We start from the raw sequence: 23,792 nt of genomic DNA on the forward strand, positions 1-23,792 counted from the left end.
TTCTTCACAAAAAATCAAATTATAATTTCCATATAGTTGCCCGCATAAATCATTATAATACCCTGAACAGGGTATATTAAGTTTGTCACGAAGTTTGTAACACCCAGAAGGAAGAGTCGGAGATCCTATAAAGTATAAACATATACAGTATATACATATAAATGATCAGTATGTTGAACTGAGTCGATTTAGCCATGTCCGTCTGTCTCCGTATATATACGAACTAGTCCCTCAGTTTTTAAGATATCGTTTTAAAATTTTGCAAATGTCATTTTCTCTTCAAGAAGCTGCTCATTTGTCGGAACTGCCGATATCGGATCACTATTACATATAGCTGCCATACAAACTGAACGATCGGGATCAAGTTCTTGTATGGAAAACTTTCACATTTGACAATGTATCTTCACAAAAGTTGGCACATGTTATTTTCTAAGATAATAATGTAATATACGAAGAAATTGTTCAGATTGGTTAACTTTAGCATATAGCTGCCATACAAACTGAACGATCGGGATCAAGTTCTTGTATATAAAACTTGTGCATTTGACAAGATATATTCACCAAATTTGGTGCAGATTATTTCCTAAAGCAACAATGTAATCTCTGAAAAAATTGTTCATATCGGTTAACTACAGCACATAGCTGCCATACAAGTTGAATGATCGGAATCAAAAGCTTGCATGGGAAACTTCCTCATTTGATCATATATCTTCACGAAATTTAGTATGAGTTATTGTTCATAGAAATTATGTAATATCGAAAGAAATTGTTCAGATCCGCTTACTATATCAGATAGCTGCCATACAAACTGAACGATCGGAATCAAGTTCTTGTATGGAAAACTTTCACATTTGACGTGATATCTTCACGAAATTCGACGTAGATTACTGCTTAAGGTACTAACATAATTTCCGAAAAAATTGTTCAGATCGGAATACTGTAGCATATAGATTCCATACAAACTGAACACATAGTTACTAAAAGAAATGCACCTGTGAAGTGTATATTAGCTTCGGTGCAGCCGAAGTTAACGTTTTTCCTTGTTTTAGCCTTAATGTTAACTGTGGTCGACACGATTTTCTTTACAACAAAAATAAGGAGACATTTTTTTTATTAAACTTTACTTTTGCTGACACAACAATTTTAAATTGTGTTCCTTCTTTTCTCTTTGCGCCTAAATTCTCATAAATTTTCATACGTTAACAGTTTTGGGTAAAGGTAACTTAAAATGTGGTTATTTACTAACACACTAAATTCAAAAATGTTATACGCCTGCAGGTCCTGCATGTCGTCAAGCATTATTATGGCCGTAATACAATATATGAGCTGGGGGGTTGTTCAAACACATACTCAGCAGTTGTTAAGATATTTTTTTAGTGGTGCACATACTACAGTATTTTCCTATAGGATGATATCCAAGTGCGAAGAAAATCCACAAATTATTCATGAACAACCATTATTCATCGAAATTGACAGTTTGGTGTGGTTTTTGGTCTGATGGAATCATCGGTCCCTAATAGAGAGTGATATAGATCGATGATAATCAACTTTTTATTGGCGTAATTGGCAGAAGTGGATCTCGACAACATGTGAATTAAATTTTTCAAGCATGACTCATTTTATTACCAACTAAAAACCAATTGTTGGTTTCCATCTGGTTAGTGGTAGCTGATTTATCAGAAGAGGCCACATATTTGACGTATCGCTAGGTACGTGGCAGGTCCACTTTTCGTTAAGATTCGTCTTTTTGGAACAACGTAGCTCTTATATGCTTGATATCGACATTGAAATTTAAAAATTAAAGCAAAAAGGTACCGTCTACCTCCGACAGCAATGTTAGCTATACATCTACAGTTTTGTGAAAATGTAGAACAATAATGCTTTAAGCATTTAAATAGCACCAAACCGTTACTTGTTTTTTTTTTGTTTGCAAGATAGCCTGGAGGAATCTTCGCAATCCAGATATGGCAATTTTGCTCACTTGCATACATAAATTGAGGATTTTTCCAGTCCTCTCCTCCTTCAGCTTCTTTAGTTTGGGGAACAAGAAAAAATCACACGGAGCCGAATCTGGTGAATACTGTGGTTGATCGTTGGTATTCATTGCGTTTTTGGCTTTAAATACGGTCACAATGGTGGCTCCATGAATTGTTCTTTCACATTTCCGGCCGATTTCGACAGATGTTCTCACGCAAACGTCTCAATACGGCCAAATAAAACTCCTTACTGACCGTCTTTCTCTCCGGCTCAAACTCATGATGTATCAAACCACGAATATCGGAAAAAACCTTGAACAAACCTTGAGAAACCTTGATTTTTAGGGGCTTTAGTGTGGTTTTTTGGTTTCTGCTCGTTTTTTTCCCTCCATTTCAATGATTGTTGATTTGCTTGCATGTCAAACTCGTAATCCTGTGCCTCAACGGCAGTTATAATGCTTTCCATGAATGTTGATTCGGAATTTGCACGATCAAGCGTATCCAAAGAGACCTGTTTAACGGTACTCGTTTTCAAAAAAAAATCAGCTTTATCGGGACGAGTCGAGCAAGATCGCTTTTCATACTCAAAATATCTACAAAAATCATTAGAAAGCTCCCGCGAGAGTTGTCGAGCTCTCATACCATCTCTCTAACATTTGCCTGACGATTTTCAAGCACCATATCCATCCCTTTTTTAATGTATCTCTCAGTTTGAAGAAGTCGAAGGTGATCTCTCGATCGTCTTTGAAGGCTTTGTACCACTCGTAGGCTTGTGGTTTTGATAAAACTGAATCACCGTAAGCCTTTTCCAACATTCGCAACGAAACTTGGTGAGAAATACAAAATTTGAGAGAAATTTTTTGATCGATATATTTATCAACAGTAAAAATCGCTAGTCACTACTGAGATATACCGACTTAAGCAGCTGCTGTAAACAAACTGGTTGACATGTTGCACTCATATTTGGCATATGTAGCAATTAAGGACGGTTCTACCAGCTTAGCAAAATTTTTATACTCTCGCAACAAAGTTGCTAAGGAGAGTATTATAGTTTTTTCACATAACAGTTGTTTGTAAGTCCTAAAACTAAAAGAGTCAGATATAGGGTTATATATATCAAAGTGATCAGGGTGACGAGTAGAGTTAAAATCAGGATGTCTGTCTGTCCGTCTGTCCGTCCGTCCGTGCGAGCTGTAACTTGAGTAAAAATTGAGATATCATGATAAAACTTGGTACGCGTATTTCTTGGCTCCATAAGAAGGTTAAGTACGAATATGGGCAAAATCGGCCAACTGCCACGCCCACAAAATGGCGAAAACCGAAAACCTATAAAGTGTCATAACTATGCCATAAATAAAGATATTAAAGTGAAATTCGGCACAAAGGATCGCATTAGAGAGGGGCATATTTGGACGTAATTTTTTTGGAAAAGTGGGCGTGGCCCCGCCCCTACTAAGTTTTGTGTACATATCTCGGAAACTACTATAGCTATGTCAACCAAACTCTATAGAGTCGTTTCCTTCAGGCATTTCCATATACAGTTCAAAATGAAAGAAATCGGATAATAACCTCGGTCACCTCCCATACAAAGGTTATGTTGAAAATCACTAAAAGTGTGTTAACCGACTAACAAAAAACGTCAGAAACACTAAATTTTACGGAAGAAATGGCAGAAGGAAGCTGCACCCAAGCTTTTTTTAAAAATTGAAAATGAACGTGGCGTCGCCCACTTATGGATCAAATACCATATCTCGGGAACTACTCTACCGATTTCAATGAAATTCGGTATGTAATATTTTCTTAACACCCTGATGACATTTACAAAATATGGGTGAAATCGGTTTACAACCACGCCTTCTTCTAATATAACGCTATTTTGAATTCCATCTGATGCCTTCTCTGTATAATATATACGTTAGGAACCAATAATGATAGCGGAATAAAACTTTACACAAATACGGTATTTGAAAAATATGTAAATGACTGATAATGAAATCTCGATTATCACTTTATCGTGCGAGAGTATAAAATGTTCGGTGACACCCGAACTTAGCCCTTCCTTATTTGTTATAAAACTAACATTAATTTTTTTTGATTAAAAATATTTACTTTTTCTTCTGATATCAATAGAGAAAGCTAAACTTTATTTTGTTTTACACCATCACAAAGTAGGTACTTATATCTCTGCTATGCCTTACTATAATTTTTTCACCGATAAAATTTTTCAAAGCAGCAGCTCTGTTCTATAAGGTGCTGGCACTAGAGCAAATTTGGCAAATTTATTTATATTTTTTTTTACATATATTTAACCGGCCCCTTTTCGGGTTTTGCAATGTTGAATCCGTCTATTGCTCTCAAAGATAATGCTTGAACGTAACCAAAAATGAAAGTGCACTAAAATCGACGAAAATTTTTACAAGTGTATTTCCCTACTGGGCATGTTGGCTTACATATGCATTGGACTATTTTTATTAAACAAAATTGAATATATTTCGAATTACTACTGTAAATCTGGCAGATATGCACACCTAAATACTCATAAGTGTTTAAATTGACACTTGCACTACGTCACAAGTACTTACATATATCGATTTCACACATATATATACATGTTGTTGTATATTTGTTACCAGGAACTTTGTGCACAACGGTGCTTAAGCAAATACTTTCATGTAATCCTGCAATATTTAGAGCATTGAAGTAGGCTTTGTTGAAACGAACAGGCTTATTGAAGTGGAATTGACAATTATGTTATTTATGAATCACTAATACACAAACGCACACACACATGCAATCTAATAAGTGTAAGCCAACCATATTGTGTTCGACTTTGCAAATATTTGCCCTCACACACATACATACATACAAGTGCTGCTTTTTGCAAAGAGCCACTGCTGTAAGTGCCATAATTACAGTTTAATTACATAGTAATCGCCATAAATTTAGTAACAATTTGTTTTAAGACAGTACTGATTTGATTAATGCACATGTATTCGTTTCGCAAAGGCGTGTCCGCCAAGCAATTATTTGAGTTTTAGTTAATGGAGTACCGCACTTAGCGGTTCAAAGTGTCACATAAGTACTTAATATACATCCATTCAGCAAGTATTAATTAGAATTAAGCATATAAATTATTATAAATAAATTATGTTTGAGTAATGCTGCAGATTTTGCTGTCAATTTCAGCTATTATTTGAATAAATTGAGTATCTACGATAACAGCAGCTTCATATACATATATCTTATGTGCCGAACTTTGCAAATTAATTGCTTTTAGGAAATATATTTTATCGTGAAATAATTATGTAATTGATTGTGTAGGTAAATGTGTACATAAGGGTGGTCCTTAAAAGCAGAAGCTGCCGCTTAGTGTCTTAACAAACTAGAATGTGTTAAAAAGCAATAAACACAAGTTACCACTTAATGTTATAGTTGGCCGATCTAAACAATTTGTTTGGAGATTGTTGCGTTGATTGGATGAAAATCTATGCGGAATCATTTGAAGATACCATGTCAAATGAAAAAGTTTTCCATGCAAGAAACTCAGCTATGCTACATTGGCTTGATCATAACAATTTTTCTTACAGATTGCAACGCTGTCCTGGATAATAATATATGCAAAATTTCGTGCAGATATCTTGTCAAATGAAAAAGTTTTCCATACAAAGACTTGATTCCGAACAATCAGTTTGTATGGCAGCTGTATGCTATATTGGTCCGATCTGAATAATTTCTTTGGATATCACACCGCTGTACTAGGCAATAATATATGCCAAATTCGTTGAAGATTCCTTTCTCGAATAAAAAGTTTTCCATACAAGAACCTGAATTTGATTGATAAGTTTGTATGGCAGCGATATGCTATATTGGCACGATCTAAATAGTTTCTATCGCAGATTGCACCGCTGTCATGGATAATAATATATGCCAAATTTCGTGCAGATATCTTGTCAAATGAAAAAGTTGTCCATACAAAGACTTGATTCCGAACAATCAGTTTGTATGGCAGCGATATGCTATATTGGTCCGATCTGAATAATTTATTTGGATATCACACCGCTGTAGTAGGCAATAATATATGCCAAATTTGGTGAAGATTTCTTTCTCAAATAAAAAGTTTTCCATACAAGGACTTGATTCCGAACAATCAGTTTGTATGGCAGCTGTATGCTATATTGGTCCGATCTGAATAATTTCTTTGGATATCACACCGCTGTCCTGGATAATAATATGTGCCAAATTTCGTGCAGATATCTTATCAAATGAAAAAGTTGTCCATACAAAGACTTGATTTCGAACGATCAGTTTGTATGGCAGTGATATGCTATATTGGTTCAATATCCGCGGTTTTGTCAAATGAGCAGCTGCTTGGGGAGCAAATGATGTGTACAAAAATTCAGATCGATATCTCAAAAACTGAGGCAGTATCTTTGATCATTTTTGTGTGCTATATGCCTTAAGGGCTCTCCAACGTGTTACTAACTTCGCTGCAAACTTAATACACCCTGTAGAGTTTAAGAAAGTTAATGACTGTTAAAACTGTAAACATAAAAGACAATCCTAACATACTCGCACATGTATATTCTTCTTTTTATATTTTCAATTTCATGACAACACAAACCCATACATTTTCACATAATGAACAAAGCTTGCAAATAATATGCTAAGTACTCACTTTTGACATAGGGCCCAATGCGACCCAACAAATAACAGCTAAATTAGCTTGTCGCCTCGCGTAGACTGTTGCTTACTTCTCCAAATCATTTATGTATATAGCGAAATATATTTGTTTCGCTCGCAACTTCCTTGTGTGCTTATTTTCGGTCAGTCTACTTTCATTCTAAGCGCTCACTTGAATTTCCAACACACATACATATAAACAGACATACACATCATATATACATATACTATTATATACATCCAAGCCTAGACCGTCAGTTTAGTCCACCAAATTGGCATTTCGCTTTTGCATGCAAATTACTCCGCACTCTCCGGCTTGGCGCAATCATAAATTGTCCTCGGGAAAGCCAATTGGCGTTTGTTGTTGGTGACAACAACAACAATGAAGGCCGCAAATGCATTAACGTTCATTGACTTGTTGTCTGGCACACAACAGGTAATCTAAATCCAACAATAGCGCCTAGACGATTGCCTTGCTGCAAAGTCAATTTCGTTTGGGTGATAAAAAGAGAAATGGAAAAGGAAAGATAAAATAAATATAAATATGTTTTCCATGCACTTTCGTAGCTAGCCTTTTAACAACACCATCACAATGTAGTCGCCAACAAACAATAACTCGCGGCATTGTGTGCAACAAGCGTCGAGAATTGGCATTAGAGTGCGGTGTTGGGGTCACCTAGCGAATTTTTTGTTCCGCTAACTTGTACATATGTGTACAATTGGAAGCTTGGTGTAATAGGAGATATTTTGATAAATGAAAAATATATAATTTTCACAAAAAATCTCCGAAAATTTATTTGGTAAACCATTTTAGAAGATCCGACCTTCTTCAAATTAAGCAGCGGTTTTGCCGATTAATCCGAATTGCAATTCCAGCAATGTGTGAATGAAAAATGAATGCCATGATTTTAATATTTAATGCATATCTTAAATTAAAACATTATTATAATATGCCTTAAGGTATGAATTTCCCTTAAGCTGCTTATTTCGCGTACACACATCGTGTTCGACATTTTTCGTTTTTAGCTCGTACATTCCATTGTAGGTTTATCCACGTAATCCGTGTAGACACACAATTATTTTCGCTTCAAGTGCGAGTTGGCAACGCAACAGAAATTCTTATGGACATACCCATGTAAACATATATACACACTATAGATGTAGACATCCAAACAAAGAAAATAATGTAATGAAATATCCCCGTGGGAAAAGTGAACTTTATAGCAAAGTTATTGACAAGTCAATGGCATTTATACCACATGTTTGTTCGATTCCTTACTCTCCAGAAATTGAAAATTTGGAAAAAAAAACTATAGATATGGTTAACTGTGGTTACACCTCTTTCATTAATGTGTTTATGCCAGTCTCCTACATTTATGCCAGTTGTTTATGCAATTAAGTCGCGCCAAATTTAAAAAAAAATAAAGAAAATACTCGAATATCTGATAACTCATATTATTAGCTCTTCCTATATCTCTCTATTCTATCTTTATTTGATTATGCCAGCCTTTTTAATTTATGCCAGTTTTTTATTCCATTCTTAATGCTCCGGAATTTAAAAAAATTAAAGAAAATACTCGGATATCTGATAACTCATATTATTAGCTCTTCCTATATCTCTCTATTCTATCTTTATTTGAATATGCCATGCTTTCTAAATTATACCAGTTGCTTGTTCGATTCCGTACTCTCCAAAGATTGAAAATTAGAAAAAACTATATGTATTTTTAATTGTTTTTACGCCTCTTTCATCAATGTGTTTATGCCAGTCTTTCCAATTTATGCCAGTTTTTTATTCCATTCCGTATGCTCCAAAATTTAAAAAATTGAAGAAGGTACTTAGATATCTCACAACTCATATTAGTACCTCTGCCTATAACTCTCTATTGCATCTTAATTTGTTTATGCCAGTTTTTTCTAATTTATGCCAGTTGCTTATTTTATTCAGTACGCACAAAAATTCAGAAAATAAAACAAGGTAAAAAAAAATGCTTAGATATCTGATAACTCACCTTATTACCTCTTCCTATATCGCTCCATTCTATCTAATGAGCTTTCTAAATTATACCAGTTGTTTGTTCGATTCGCTACTCTTTAATATTTAGCGAATCGTAGGAAATTCGTAGATACCTCAATAAGGTGGTGTAAGCTCTCTCCATTCTACATCCATTTGTGTACTTTATTTATGCCAGTTGCTTGTTTGATTCGCCACTATTAAAAATGTCGCGAACCGAAGGCAATTAGCATTTTCGTGCTGGGTACACGCACTATATATGTATATATATATGTGTTTTTGTGTATCGTCGTGCAGCACGTGACTTGTTTGGCCAATTTTGGCTTTGCATATTTGTTTGTTTTTTTGTTTTTAGCTTCGCAGCAGCGAATGGTCAAATGAATTTGCGAGTACGTCTATATGTTTGTGCGCGTGTGTGCCTGCTTATTGTAGTATATTTGCTGCGGCGGTTTGCATTTATTTTGATCCGTTTCTTGTTTACTCTGCAATGTTTTTGCTTTTGTTTTTGTACGTGTTTATAATAATAGAACGAGTGCAATTTCGTCTCTCCGCATTTCGTTGGGTCGCTTTGTTTGCCCCGCGTGGCGATTTAGCGCGTGTTAATGGTATTTCTTGTGGCTGCAAGTGCGTGTGTGTTTGTGAATATGTAAATATTGTTGTTGTTGATTATGCGCGTGTATTCTCATTGCTTTGCATGTTTAAGGAATATATCATGTATTTACAGTTTGTAAATGTTGGAAAGTAAAGAGTTCACTACACAAGGGGTAAATGGATGAATTTTATTAGAGAGAACTTCGGAATTCACACATATAACAGCGAAATAGATCGATTTTAAGAGATTTGGAATTTGAGAGTTGTGTGAAAAATTTTTGAATTTTGTAAAATTTTTGTAGAACTTCTCTTGCTCCTTGCTTTCAGGTCATTATTAAGGAGTTATATACCATTAGAAGGCCGGAAAAAAGCGAATTTTCCAAATTTTTTTCTAAGAAAACTTTAAAATTTATTGATCAAAAAATTTGTTCATATATTACGGTATTTTTTAACTTTATTTTAAGACTTAGTATTAGTAAAAATATTTATTTGGAAAGAACCTACAGCTGATCTCAGGGAGCTTCTCTCAAAAAAGACGTTTAGCGGTGACCACTGGATTCTCTGAAATTAAAAGACCAAACAGTTTTCGTTAAAGTAGTGTTAAATCCAATAATTAATCGAAATAATAAGGAAAATATTGTTTTTTTCACAAAATGCCAGTTTCTAAAAAAAGTATATTTTTGACCAAAATTCGAGCTTAAACTGTTAAAAAAATATTTATAGGTGAGAAAAAATCATCGATAAATTACTGAAAAATATATTTAGGAAGTTCGTGTTAAAGTTTTAGACTAATCGGCATAGCTGTTTTCGAGTAATGTTGGTCACCTCGAAAATATTCACCGGAAAAAACCGATTTTTTGAAAATTGAAACTGTTTATAACCTCTCAAGTGGTTAGCGCTAGTGTATAGCCCTCATAACAGATATAGCTTTGGCAATTAATTCTGGTAGTATGGAAAAAAGAGCAAATTTCTTTTTTTTAAACTTTTTTAAATATGTTTGCGATTATATATAAAATATGGAGACATTTTAATACAAAATGGTGGCTAGTGGGCCAATATTTCGGATCATTAAGATTAATAAGACCGCTATAAGGAATGGTGTTTCCAAGAATTACCGTTATCTAAAACAAATATCGGCATATTAACCTGCATAAGACTCGAAGGTATGCCTTTTAGCCTTACAATAATTTTTTCCCCGAAATTTCGAACTTGCGAACTTAAATTGCATGGACCTGTAAAAAAGCTACATTTTTTAGTCAAATTTTTTTTAAGTAAAATTATCAATAATATTGAAAAATCGCTCGGAGCTACGTAACGTATACGTTTAATGTTTCTGTTAAAGTGGGGAAAACACGAATATGTCTACAAGAGAATTTTCAAATTTCAAATAATTTTCAGAAATATCAGTATTTTCGCATCCAAATTAGTTTGATCAGTTCGCGAATATTTAAACACATTTTTCTCGCAACTGTCTTATTTAAAACGATTTCCATAATTTCTCAGGTTCTAATGGACCGATTTACCTAAAAATTTAAAATGTCTTCTTTATAGACATGTCTATTTCTGGAACTAGTTATGTCCTTAAATTTCAATTTTTAGTATTTAAAAAAAATCGAAACAGTAAAAAAGAATACAATTATATTTACTTATTTCAATTAATTTTAATTTCATATTTATTTTTTCTCTTTTTACAGCTTCTTTTGGAAATTACGTATCAAAAACTTTCGCCTCTTCAGCAGCAGCGGCTTCAACGGTAACCAATTTGACAGCACGGCTAAAGAAAGGGCCGCAATGTTCGTTTGATATTCAATTGTGTGCTTTTTTCCGAGCTGATTAGTGGTAAGTTTATCAAAAGTTTAATTGGAAAGGAAATTCAATTTTTTTTTATATATTTTGCACATTTCTTAGTTACTACCGCAAACGTCGCATTAAAGTCTCTGCTTATAAATATATATTGAACCAATTACTTTCACTGCAAAAGAAGTCAGTCGCTTTCAGCGCACCTTTTGTGGGTCAAACGAACTTTGCTAATTCCGAAGACGTTTGCTAACTTATTTCTTACTCTATACCTACTTTGCTAACTTTTGAGCATTTCGTTCTTATTGGCGCAACTGTGGCTTTGTAGCAAGGCAGCGGCGCATATTTTTACAAACGCTATTTATTAGTGGAAAATATACATATATGCAGGAAACTCATAATGCTGCTGGGAAAAATATCCTTACATTATCTCTGCTTGTTTCCTTCTGCTTTTTCAGCTTCCTCACCTCTTTCCACTCTGCCTCTCTCTCACTCATACTGTTTGCGACTACGCGCATCGACCAGGAAATTGCAAAAAACCGCTCAATGCCATTTAATCAATTCAATACTTTAATTACGCATCTCTCAACTCAAGGTGCGCAGCCTTCACGCTCTGCTAGCAGCGCAGTTGCCAACCAACGCAGCGCTGGTCAACTTCCTCTGTTATCAGCCGTTGCTGTTGAAATGCGAGAAGTGACTACAACAACGAAGAATAAAACCAAGAATTGTTCAACGAAACACAATAACAACAACATAACAGTGACTACAGCATCGCCATGCTCTATAATCGTATATTAACATAAAGTGTGTTGTTGCAACATCGGAGCAGGCGGTGCGCACGGCGGCAGCGCGCAGGTAATCAGCAAAGTTTTCAGAATTTAATTTCGCATTTCGCTGCTGCTTCCTCCTCCCTTCGCCAATCGCTTTTGTTACATTCGCATTTTTTCGTCCACTCCTTCCGCGCTTTATTTTCAGTCTCTCAGCGGCGGCAGCGCGTTATAAAGTGCTGCCCGCAAGTCTGCCGTCGAAATAATTTTAATTTTTTTATGAAAGTGATGCTTTTGTTGTCATTTGTGCAAGCTTTATAATGCTTGTTGTTGCTATTGTCGTTTTTGCTGGCTGCTTTGAGCCTTTGCTAATGTTTGCTCGCGTTGCCTTGTTTACCTTGGCCAATGAAATTCGCCGATTGCCGGTGTTTTTGCTGTTGCACAATGCCAATTTGTAGCAAAGCACATACAAATATATATACACACATATATGCATACTAATGTGCCTATATACATACATATTTACATACCAACACTTGGTATCTATGCCACTCAGCCCCGCATAACTTTGCTTTCCTCCTTTTTACTCTGTTCTCTTCAGTATGCTGCTGGTTTGCATGCAGCATTTTACTCACAACAAACATTTGGCATAATGCGTTGTTGTTGTTGCCATTGTTATGCTTACCTTTTGCGTTTTTGTTTTCGTTTTGTGTTTACCCTTTATTATATCAATATGTGGCAGCAGCGAAAGCGTTCAGCATATAAAAAGTCTCAGCCATTATTTTCATATAAGCAATTTCAAACTCAAGCATAACTATGTGTGTGTGTGTATGCTTGAGCACTTCTGACACTTTGAGCGCTTATTTCGCAGAGAGCTTGAGCGTTTTTATATAAAGTCTTCTGCTTGCCTTGTGTGCAAGCTTTTTTGAAAGCTTTGGTTTTATTTGCTCTCCACTTGAGCAAATGGAATTTAATGTTTCACTTCGTTAAAGCTTCGTGCGAGTAAACTTTAATTTTCTTTACTTTTAATTGAATCATAAAATTCTTTCTGGTAAGCAGCTCTAACAAGCGGATTTTTGGCATTAAAGCTCTGATAACGCAGCTCTTAACGAATTAATATGCCAAAAATTAGTTGCTTGATGTTGAAGTGGCAGACAAGAGTCTTCTGGCAGAGAAATAAGTTCACTTCATAAAAATGAACTGCTCTGGTTTCCTAAATATAAAATTTTTGTATTCTTGGTTCGACTTTAAGCCGGCTGTTTGGTTGGCTGATTGACTGTAACATGATATTGCTATGGAAGGGTTCAGCGGTTACGCCACGCTATTAATAAGCCAATAATCTTATGCTGCTTCCCGATTTAGGTCAGTTGGTGTATCTTGGAAATTAATTGCCACTACTTCTTAGTCCAGGAAAGTTGCAAGGACGAAATTCTCTTAGCTATCTCCTATTGAAATGACATATGACTCTATGCTCCGTTTCGGGTTTCGAGTAGAATCATATACTTTACGATATATATATATCGAGTCTCCCATTTATGCGTTAAACTCTCTGCCGCATTATGGCGGAAAGCATTTCAACACAGATCGAATGATACTATTTATCTCGCTTCTTTCTATACTCTTGCAACCAGTTGCTACAGAGCATTATAGTTTTGTTCACCTAACGGTTGTACATTTCACCTAAAACTAAGCGAGATAGATATAGGGTTATATATATATATATATATATATATATATATATATATAAATGATTATGGATGACGGGACAAATTGAAATCCGGTTGACTGTCTGCCCGTTCAGGCTGTAACTTGAGCAAAAATTGAGATATCTCATAAAAATTCGAGTTCGTAGATGGTCGTAATCGGACCACTGCCACGCCCACAAATCGCCACTAACCGAAAACATAAAAAGTGCCATAACTAAGCACTCAATTACGATATGAAGCTGGAAATGAAGCGAGGGCCAGCCGTGTGCAAATTTTTTTTTTAAAGTGGGCGTGGCCCCGCCCTCTAACAAGTTCAATGTACATATCTTCTAAACCCCTTAAGCTACAACAACCACTGTCTACTAGACAGTGTGAAAACAGATGAAATCGGAGTATAACCTCGCTCACTCTTCATATAACGGCACTGTTAAAAACTACTAAAACTGCAATAAATCAATAAAAAAATAAGCCAGAGACGTAAAATGTTACATTGGACATGGTATGAGAGAGCTTTATGGTAGCCGGTGTGAAAATTGGACGATGGGCGTGTTACCGTGAAATCCCATATCCCGGGACCCGACCAACTGATTTTGACAAAATTTAGTAAGTGGCTTTCCTGTTACCTTCCAATGTCATATTGTGAAAATGCACAAAATCAGACAACAACCACGCCTACTTCCCATATAGCACAATTTTAAATTCCCCTTGAGTCGTTCACGGGATGAAACTTTGCGCGAATAATACCTTTAGTGTATGCTACCTTATGAACAAAAATTGTTCAAATCCAATCATAACTCGTCAAGCCCCTAGGTATCGAATATTGGGACCCCAGTGCCTATAATTGACTTTTGATCGAAAATATCGGTGAATGTGTGCGATATATAATTGAAGTTCAGGGATAAGCTTTCGATAACGATATGCCTGTATGTCAAAAATATTGAATCGGATCACTACGTCCCTTAGCCCCCCATATACTTAATATAAAGGTTTTCGAACTTCCGGGTGACTTTGTACCGCATATATCGGCTAATATGTGAGTTATCCCAATGAAAATAAGAGAGCGTGTTTTATTCATAAGAGTGTATCTTTGTGCCTAAAATAGATAAATTTGAGCGAAAACTTGGCCTAGCCACTATATAACTAATATGAGGATTGTCGAATATCCGTCTGACTTAACTCTATATGATTGGTTTTACACTTTAAAGAATTTCCCTGGATTTGATTCTTGCAAGTTGTAAGAGTATAGAATGTTCGGTTCCACCCATATTTGGCCCTTCCTCACTTGTTCTGGTTCACTTGGTTATCTTTATGGGAATCATGAATGCATAATGCCTAACTTGGTATTCTCTTTACTTTATATTTAAGCCAGTCTAGGGATAAAATTCTTAAATTTGACAATTTGCACTGAAAAGTCATTCATATTAACAGCCTTTAATTCAGGCGTGATGAAGTCATTAATCTCTATAGGCCTTTTCATTTTAATGCTACGATCGGCTTCATTTTTGAAGAACTATGAACCAATGATTCCCTCTGCCCACAGAGCACATCTAACAGTGACTTTTTGAGGATGTAACAATGTCTCAACCAAAAGAGAGCTTCATTGCTTATCAACTTTGGCAACGAGCAAATAACACATATGTGAGATTCAAAAAAATCTGCTGAGTGATATTTAAAGTAAGTTTAAGCATATTTTGTGCTACCAGCTACTACAAATCTACTAAAATAGTCTAATATTTAGATTATTTTAGCAAGAAATTTGCTGCTGCTGTGCTATTTTGCATAAAAAGCTCAAATTTTTCTCAATATCTTTATTAGATGTATAAAATTTCTATTACTGTTAGGAGTCAACAGGGCGGATGAGTGATTTCGTTTTCTTCTTTTCTTTTTGAAATATTCTTGGCAAAGCCAAACTCCAACTAAGATTCCAGCTAATAAAAAAATGCCAATAAATAAATAAATCAAATGCACGTAACACCCAATACCGGAAAGCATTGATTAATCAATTGCGCTGTGGCATGGGCATAAAGCACACGCCACCCTAAACTACACGCCACCAAGGCACGAAGCTTACACTCAAATGGATTGAACTTTCACTCAAGTGCAGCGCATGCGGCCGACACCACACACAATACACATTCCTTTGCATGTCCTGCGCTATCAACGCAACGCCGTGCCACAACGAATGGGGCATGCAACGGAATTCAGTATCCGCGAAACATTCAATACAAACGGTACAAACGGCAGCCGACGAGCTAGTTGCGCCCGCGTCAGTACTGCTTCCATGCTGGCCACAACACAGCCTATGCACAAGCAGCAGAAAGAATGTAAAATGAAATAATAACAACAACAACAAGAAAAAAGGCAAAAATGTGACAAGTGTATAAGAAAATTTGTATATGTGCACGAAACGCGTGTGTATGAGTATTTGTGCGCTGATATACATATGTATATACATAAAAGGAAGCAATGAAAATATGAAGGCAAACAAATGTATACAACAACAGTAATGTAGCAATGGAAGCGAATAAGGCGAAAGAGGAGGCTGAAATTGAAATTTTTGATGCTCGCTTTGTATAGCTGTGCTCACATATATATATATATACATATATAATAATATTAAATGGATTATATATGTATGCATAGATATATTTAAATATAATCGTTTAGCAAGCAGTGCGTTGAAAATGTTTAAAAGCGAGCACAACTATATACAACTATTTGGCACTATAAGTGTGTGTGTGTGTGTTTCATTTTATTGTGCCAACAACGCATTAATCAGCTGGGGAGAAAAACGCTGCTTTTGCTTGTGTGTATAAGTATGTGTTTGTATGTAATTACAGGTGTAACCGAAATGCTTGTGCCACATACATAGTCATCAGGCATGGCGGCGGACAGACGCATAAAAGGACTGTATGTAAGAGAGTAGCACAAGAATAGGAAGCATGCAATGGCATCGAGCGAAAGTAGCGCGGTGCGTCGTTTATTAGCTAAGCCGCAGACACGCAAAACGCTTTTTATATAAAATACACTCTATATATTATATATATATTTACTTATTTATGTGCCATAATCAGTGTATACAGCTGTGAGTAGTGTCAACTTAGCTTTTTTGGTTTGATATGTACATTTGGAGGTAGGCGTGCTGGGCTTGTGGCAAGTATTAATGGCCGCCACAATCATAAAATATTTGTCAGTATAAATTACACATGTTATTAGTTTGTTTCAAACGTGCTTTATGCCAGAGCTAATAACTTCTTGGAGCACACACACTCATACCAAGAAATATACAGACGTGAAGCAATATTTTTTGTAGGTGTATTTGCTATTTAGTGAGCTATAAGCAGTAAAATATAGTGAAAACTTTCTTCAACTGACAAAAGCAAATACCGTTAAAAAATCGAAATTTTTACCGAAAATTTACTTTTCTAATATTTTTTATCTCTACTACCTATTTGATAACTAAAAATGTTCAACAAGACACGCTATTAGGATATTACCGTGTATGCTCACACACATATACAGTAATTATCACCTGATAGGTTTAAGTTTAGGTAAGTTTATTACCCAAAAAAGAAAGCGTCGGAGATACTTTAAAGTACTATTATGAGCAAATATGCCAAAAAAATAGTAAGACTTTGTTCATAATTTTAAAATTCTTAACTCATGTATTCTTCTAAATCTGTGTCGTTCCTCTCAAAGTGATCCCCCATGGCCCCAATACAGTTATGCCAACAATTTTTCTAATCCTCGAAAAAGTCAATTTCCGGAATAGCCTTTAATGTGCGTAGCGTTTCTCGTTTAATGTCTTGAATTGAGTCAAAACGATTTCCAGAGAGCGATTATTTGAGTTTGCTAATCAGCCAGAAGTCACAAGAAGCTAAATCAGGGTACGGTTGTTGCGGCACGATATTGGTTGAAAATTTGGCGAAAAACTCACAAAGAATCAATATAGTATGTGACGGCGCAATATCGTCATGCAAAAACCAAGAGTTGTCGACCCCTAATTCCGGCTTCTTTTTAAGAATAGTTTCGCGGAAACGACGCATAACACTCCAATAGTATTCTTTGTTGACAGTTTGACCGGTCGGAAGAAATTCGGAGTGTACCACACCCCAATAATCGAAGAAAACTGTCAATATAACCTCGATTTTTGACCTGCTTTGACGTATTTTTTCGGCTTTGGCACACGTTTGCAACGATATTCGGCCGATTGATCGTCTGTTTTCGGGTCGTAGGCATAGATCCAAGACTCATGGCCAGTATTAATGCAACGTGGTTGCCGGAAAACATTGTTTGACAGACGTTATTCGGCCGATTGATCGTCTGTTTTCGGGTCGTAGGCATAGATCCAAGACTCATGGCCAGTATTAATGCAACGTGGTTGCCGGAAAACATTGTTTGACAGACGTTAATGCGACGCTGTTTTTCGAAAAAATTTAGTTATTTTGGAACAAATCATGCCTTAACTTTTCTTAGGCCCAAATGAACTTCCAAAATGGTTTTCACTGATCCTTCCGATATGCCAACGATGCCAGTAATATCTCTGACTATTAAGCGTCGCTTTTCAAGTACCAATTCCTTAATTTTAATGACATGTTAATCATCAGTTAATATTGAAGCCCGTCCTGGACGTTTATTATCGTCGTTTTCGATCCTCTTTGAATAATTTGTACCAATCAAAAACACTTGCTCACGACAAACAATTATCACCAAAGGCCTTTGCCAACATTTTGAAAGTTTCGGCACCAGGACAACTATATTTTGAGAAACTGGTAAGGAAAACTTGTTCATTTGACGAGATATCTTTACCAAATCTGTCATTGGTGATTGTCTATGACAACGGTGCAATTTCTTTAGAAATTGTTCAGATTGTATCACTATCAAAGTTAGAAGATTGTTTGTATTTGTGAAGGGTATTATGTGCAGCCGAAGTTAACGTTTTTTTTTTGTTTTCATTTTTCAAATTTACATATTTTTACCTTCTCAGATGCACCTTAAAATAAAAACAAAAAAAAAATCCTTTATTATCATTTATCCATTCAAACTGTTTTGCTCCTTTTCGCCTGCTTAACTTTTGCCTACGCGCTTTTAGGCATAACGGAATGAATACCGGGCGCTCGCTCTTGTTATGAATATTTAATGAACTTTAATAAAACATCAACCTGCAGACAATACGCACTGCCACAGCAAACAAATTGAGGCAGCAAGCGCTTTCCACACGAATTTCGCATTAAAATACTTTCAGACGCGTGTGTCCGTAATTACTCCGTAATAATAAGCAGTTAGCCTGGCAAAAGTGTTGGCAGGAAAATTGTTGTAATCCTGTTGTCTACAAAATATCTTGCAGACGTTTTAATTATACGCGGGAAGTACTATAATAGTTTTAACTGTATTACATGAAAATATTTATTAAGTTGTGTGAGATGCCATGGCGTATGAGTTACCTGTAATGCGTGTTGTCGCTTGCTTGGCGGCACAAAATTGTAGTATCGAAAACTATTTAGATGTGATTATTGTTAAGCGCGTGTCATATAAAATAATTATTGTTTGATTTCTCATATGAAAAAGACAGAAACTGAAATATTATATCATCTAAATCGTGGAACGTAGCTCATGTCGATGGAATCGACAAATAAATTAATTTTTTATAAATCAAAATCTTAGTTCGCATCAAATTTCGTAAAAGATATTTTTTTCGCAATGGTTAAAAATATAAATTTTTCCAATAAATTTTGAGTTCATGGGAAAAATTTGTTCATGCAAAGGTTGTAGATCTTTCTATTATCTAAAAGTTCGCCGTATATATTTTTTCTATAGGACTCATGGTTTGTCGGACATCCAGCTAAACCAATTTAAATCCTTAACATTAAACCATACACCTCCTCGTCCTCTACTCGATCTTAGTTTGCTCGTAAATTCTTTTCTTATTCGTTTGGGTTACTTTATCACTCGTTTTTAAAGGGTTTCAAGCTACTGTGAATTTCTTCTTATTTTTACCGCTTGCAAAGGCTGCTCGACTGGTCTGTAATTTCGAATTAAAATGTTTTAAAATCTTTCAAAGCTGTTTTTTGAACACCAAAGGCTTAAATATATATGTATATGCAATCTGAAATTTTGTTTTCGATACTTTTATCGTAATTTTTTGTCTTTACGACCTGCTAAAAACTAGCATTTTTTGTCGTGACTAATGTTTAAATTAAAAATTCTTCCAAATATTTTTCCATATTTTCAAAATGCCTTTTCGTGAATAAGTATATTAATAAATTGCTATTTTCGGCATCAGAACTCAAAATAAACTGTTTACTGGAATGAATTATTTTCTACAATGCATTCATAGTTTTCTACTTATCATTCACTGCTTTACTAATGTATATTTTTTATGTTTCTTCACATCTTCCTTATGTTTCTTATCATTCACACTTAATCATATGCGAAAACTTGTGAAGCAAGACACTTTCCTCGCTGGCATTTAGGCGCCTTCATTGTTATCTGTCTCATTAATTTCGCACAGCTGTGCACTTTCCTACGAAGTGTCTATCGCCATGCTCATCTTCGTTATTATTATGCGTACATTTAGACAGGCGTTAGTCTGGTCATATCCTTTATTAAACTAATTTCCAGCAAACTGAATTTCAGCGAGCGACGCTTTGGAGCACAAGTAAGAAGCAGAGCGTGTGCTGTGCTGGCTGTCGATGGGCTGAAAATGTATTTTATATATACATACATACATACTTATACATATATGTATGTATAATAGTTAGTTGAAGCTCACATATACATATATATGTATGTATATGCAAATTTATTTCGCTTCTGTTTAATACTCACAGCACCTATTTATGCCTACACCATGACTATAATGTTTATATGTACATATGTATGTATGTATTTATTTATTTGTTATACACGTGTTTGCTAACATTATGATTTTATGCCTCAATTTACATAATTAACGACACTTTTGTTACGCACTGTGGCTCCCAGTAAGGTGTGATATTCCACAGACAATTCATGACACCACACTGAAAGGATTTTAATAAATTTTTTTTTTGGGAGAAAATCATTTAGTTTCTGTAAAAGCTGCCTAAAATGGCATTTTCGCAAGAACAATAAGAGCAAAAGCAAACAAAGATAGTAAAAATTTTAAATAAAAAATATTTAAGCTTTTAGTGACCAAAGGTCGTATGTATGTGTGAACAACAAAGAGAAAAAAAGGACAAAATAGAACTACACTGGCGAGTATTTAAGGACTGAACTGCTTTAAATATCCATGTAACGAAATAAACCTTTCCATTTTCAATGGTCAAATCAAAGGTTTGTAAAAAAAATGTTTGAGTTACAAAACTAAGTTTTTGGAAAGTTTTTAGTACCACATGATAATTCTGAATAAATGGTTTTCTTGGGAAGGATAATCCATTGGAGGTGCCCTACATTAAAAACAAAACACAGAAATTTCAAATTTAAAGAAGAATGCTTATTATCGTTCGAAAGAACATTGTTTGGTGTTTATTTTTTGAAGATTATCTCTTTCAAATGTTGTCCGCGGCTACATCTCAGATGATCCATCCATTGAGTCTAATTTTCGATGATTCGTTTAAGCAATTCGACTGTTAACTGACGAATGACAAGCGTCATGTTTTGCTGAAAGGCCTGAATTGAAGCGGATTGCCCGTATAGACACCTGACATTACGTACAGGGTTTGTCCGGAGAGTAATAGGACTGAATCGATTTAAAAAAATTTATTGAACCAATCGTTAAAATTTTTTATAAACTTTCAAAATACAATCCGAAGCTCCTTCTGCGTCGATGCAGCGGTGCCAGCGCGATTTCCAAGCATTGAAGGCGTCACGGAAGGCATTCTCCGGAATAGCCTTGATAGGCGAGGTGCATGCTGCTTGTCGTCTCAAAGTGCTTGCCTTTTATCGGCCTTTCAGGCAAGGAAACAAAAAAAGTCAGAGGAGGGCCACATCTGGGCTGTAGGGGCTGTAGACGGTGTTAGCCGGAGCGTTGTCGTGATGCAACTACCAATCGGTTGTGATGTCTTGTCGGACCCGATTGGCCCTTCGTTTTAGTCTCTTGAGCACTTCCACGTAAAACTTGGCGTCCAGGAAGAACAAATTCATGGTGGACGATGCCTTTGATGTCAAAAAAGACAATACTGAGCAAAACTAAGATGACAGCTTGACAAGACTAACGGATGATCTGTCAAAAAAAGGTTATTAAAAAAGTACTTCTACTTGCATCACCCTTTATATCACATTCATTTCCAAATACACAATTTAAAAAAAATTATAACTATCTTCGATGTGCCATCCCTTTACTCGCCATCTTTGCGCGTTGCTTTCCTGTCATTTAAAAAAAAACTACAAAGTTTTCAAATTGAATTCGTACAAAAGAGTATGCGGATACCTCATAAAAATGGTATACCCGTTATCTTCAATGCTACCCAGTTTTGTTTTGCATATTTTAGTTCAGTTTAACTCTTGTGAAAGAATGAAAAATTGAAAATACAAGTTATTTTTAAAGGCAAAAGTCAAGACTTGAATTCATTTTAATAGTTTACAAAAACATTTTCTTTTAATAAAAAAAATAATAATTTTTCCAAACAAATATATCTTAACCTTTCCTATGCAACATTACCAACCCATCAAACAGAAAATAATAATAAAAAATATTTCACATTTAATCAAAATCGCTTGAAAATCAGCTTAACGGTGCACATGTGAGTACCACAATTTGAAGTAAACCCTCTAATTTATCACGCTGCAACCAAATACCAATCGAGCCAAAGAACTTTGCGCGCTCTAGAGCTGGGAGTAGCCACCTTCTTTTATCGTCGCTTGCGACTCGCATTCTGCAGTCGGCTAATTAATCAAATCAAACACCCACATTTGTCTGCAGTCAAATCCGCTATTAAGCTTCTTGGAGTGAATTACTTAATTAGGCTGCCGCGACGCCGCACATGTGTGCTTTGAGCTATTTTACCGTTACTTGCGCGCTGTGTGCTGCTTACCAAGCGATTTACCAGCATTTGCAGCAATTATTCCAGCTTTTTCGCCATTGTCTTCCTATTTTTATTTGCCATTTTGCAGTTTTAGCACAAATGTGGGGAGTACACACACACACACAATCACACTTGAAGTCACACATACAGGTATGTGTCTGTGTGCGTTTGCGGATTCCGGTAATTGCAATAAGTGCAATCGATCGCATTTCGGTAAATAGTTGCATTGTTCTACTTTCGACTGTGCACCGTACACGGCAGATAGTGTGTGGGCGGGAGGATGGGCAAAGAGAAGTTGGTGCAGCAGAGAGTGTGTGGTTGGTGTGGTGCTTGTATGGTTATGTAACGATTTTCAAACGATTCACACCTTAAAAACGAATTCACAACTTTTGCACTCTGCAACTTGTAACGGTGCTGTGTCTGCGTTTCGACTAAGCGTCGTTCGGTGCGCATGTGTGCGTGAGTGTGTATATGGTGCATATGTGTGTTTATGTGTTTATGTGAAGTTTGCACGTTTTACTCAACTTCGATGGCTATTAAGGGAGATTTGTGTTTTATTCGTACACTCTTCACACTTAAATGTCTATTACTAGGGGGCCACTCGAAGTTTTTGCACTCTGTGGCAATGGCGCTGTAAATAAGCTAAAGTAACAGAGGCCCAATTATGCTTAGTTTGTGTTTGTGTTCGGGTCATTGGTGGGCCATAACGAGAAAGAAAATCAAACTGACGGCACAACATGGCTTTGTTGGTTTGAAAAATACTTGAAGGGGTTACATACAGTTAGAAGGCGGGAAAAAGCGAAATTTTCAGTATTTTTTCTGAGAAAACTTTTAAATTTATTGACCCAAAAATTTGTACAGTTTTATGGTATTTTTTAGCGATATTTTAAGTATTAATATTAGCAAAAATATTTATTTGGAAAGAAACTACTGCAGATCTCCGTGGGCTTCTCTCAAAAAAAAGGTTTTGCGGTAACTACTCTGTCTCTGAACTGGATCGTCCTCTGAAATTAAAAAAAAAAACCAAACAGATTTCGTTGAAATAATATTAAATCTGGTAATTAATCGAAGGAATAAGGAAAATACATTTTTTGACAAAATGACGGTTTCAAAAAAAAAAAAATAGATTTTTGAAAATTCTAACTATACCGGATTATCCCTTAAATTCTTAAAAAAGGAAGGAATTTTCTGAGCAGCAAAGGTAGAAGAGAATATATTTTTAAGTTTTGAAAGCAGTCTGATTCAAAAATCAGTGC

At 35.6% G+C, this 23,792-nt stretch overlaps 1 protein-coding gene across 2 annotated transcripts in view; it reads left to right on the top strand.

The window, feature by feature from the left end:
* The window catches only part of LOC126767623 (probable serine/threonine-protein kinase yakA), a 256,576-nt gene that overhangs the window by 117,270 nt on the left and 115,514 nt on the right, over positions 1–23,792 (top strand). The window contains exon 4 of one of the 2 annotated variants that reach the window (XM_050485080.1): positions 10,956–11,100. The gene's annotated coding sequence lies outside the window, so the exon portion shown is untranslated. Of the gene's footprint in view, positions 1–10,955; positions 11,101–15,716; positions 15,910–23,792 lie in introns of those variants that run through there. The other variant, XM_050485085.1, reaches the window with a different exon arrangement.

Source organism: Bactrocera neohumeralis, chromosome 2 (assembly GCF_024586455.1).
Source record: "Bactrocera neohumeralis isolate Rockhampton chromosome 2, APGP_CSIRO_Bneo_wtdbg2-racon-allhic-juicebox.fasta_v2, whole genome shotgun sequence".
Lineage (NCBI taxonomy): Eukaryota > Metazoa > Arthropoda > Insecta > Diptera > Tephritidae > Bactrocera > Bactrocera neohumeralis.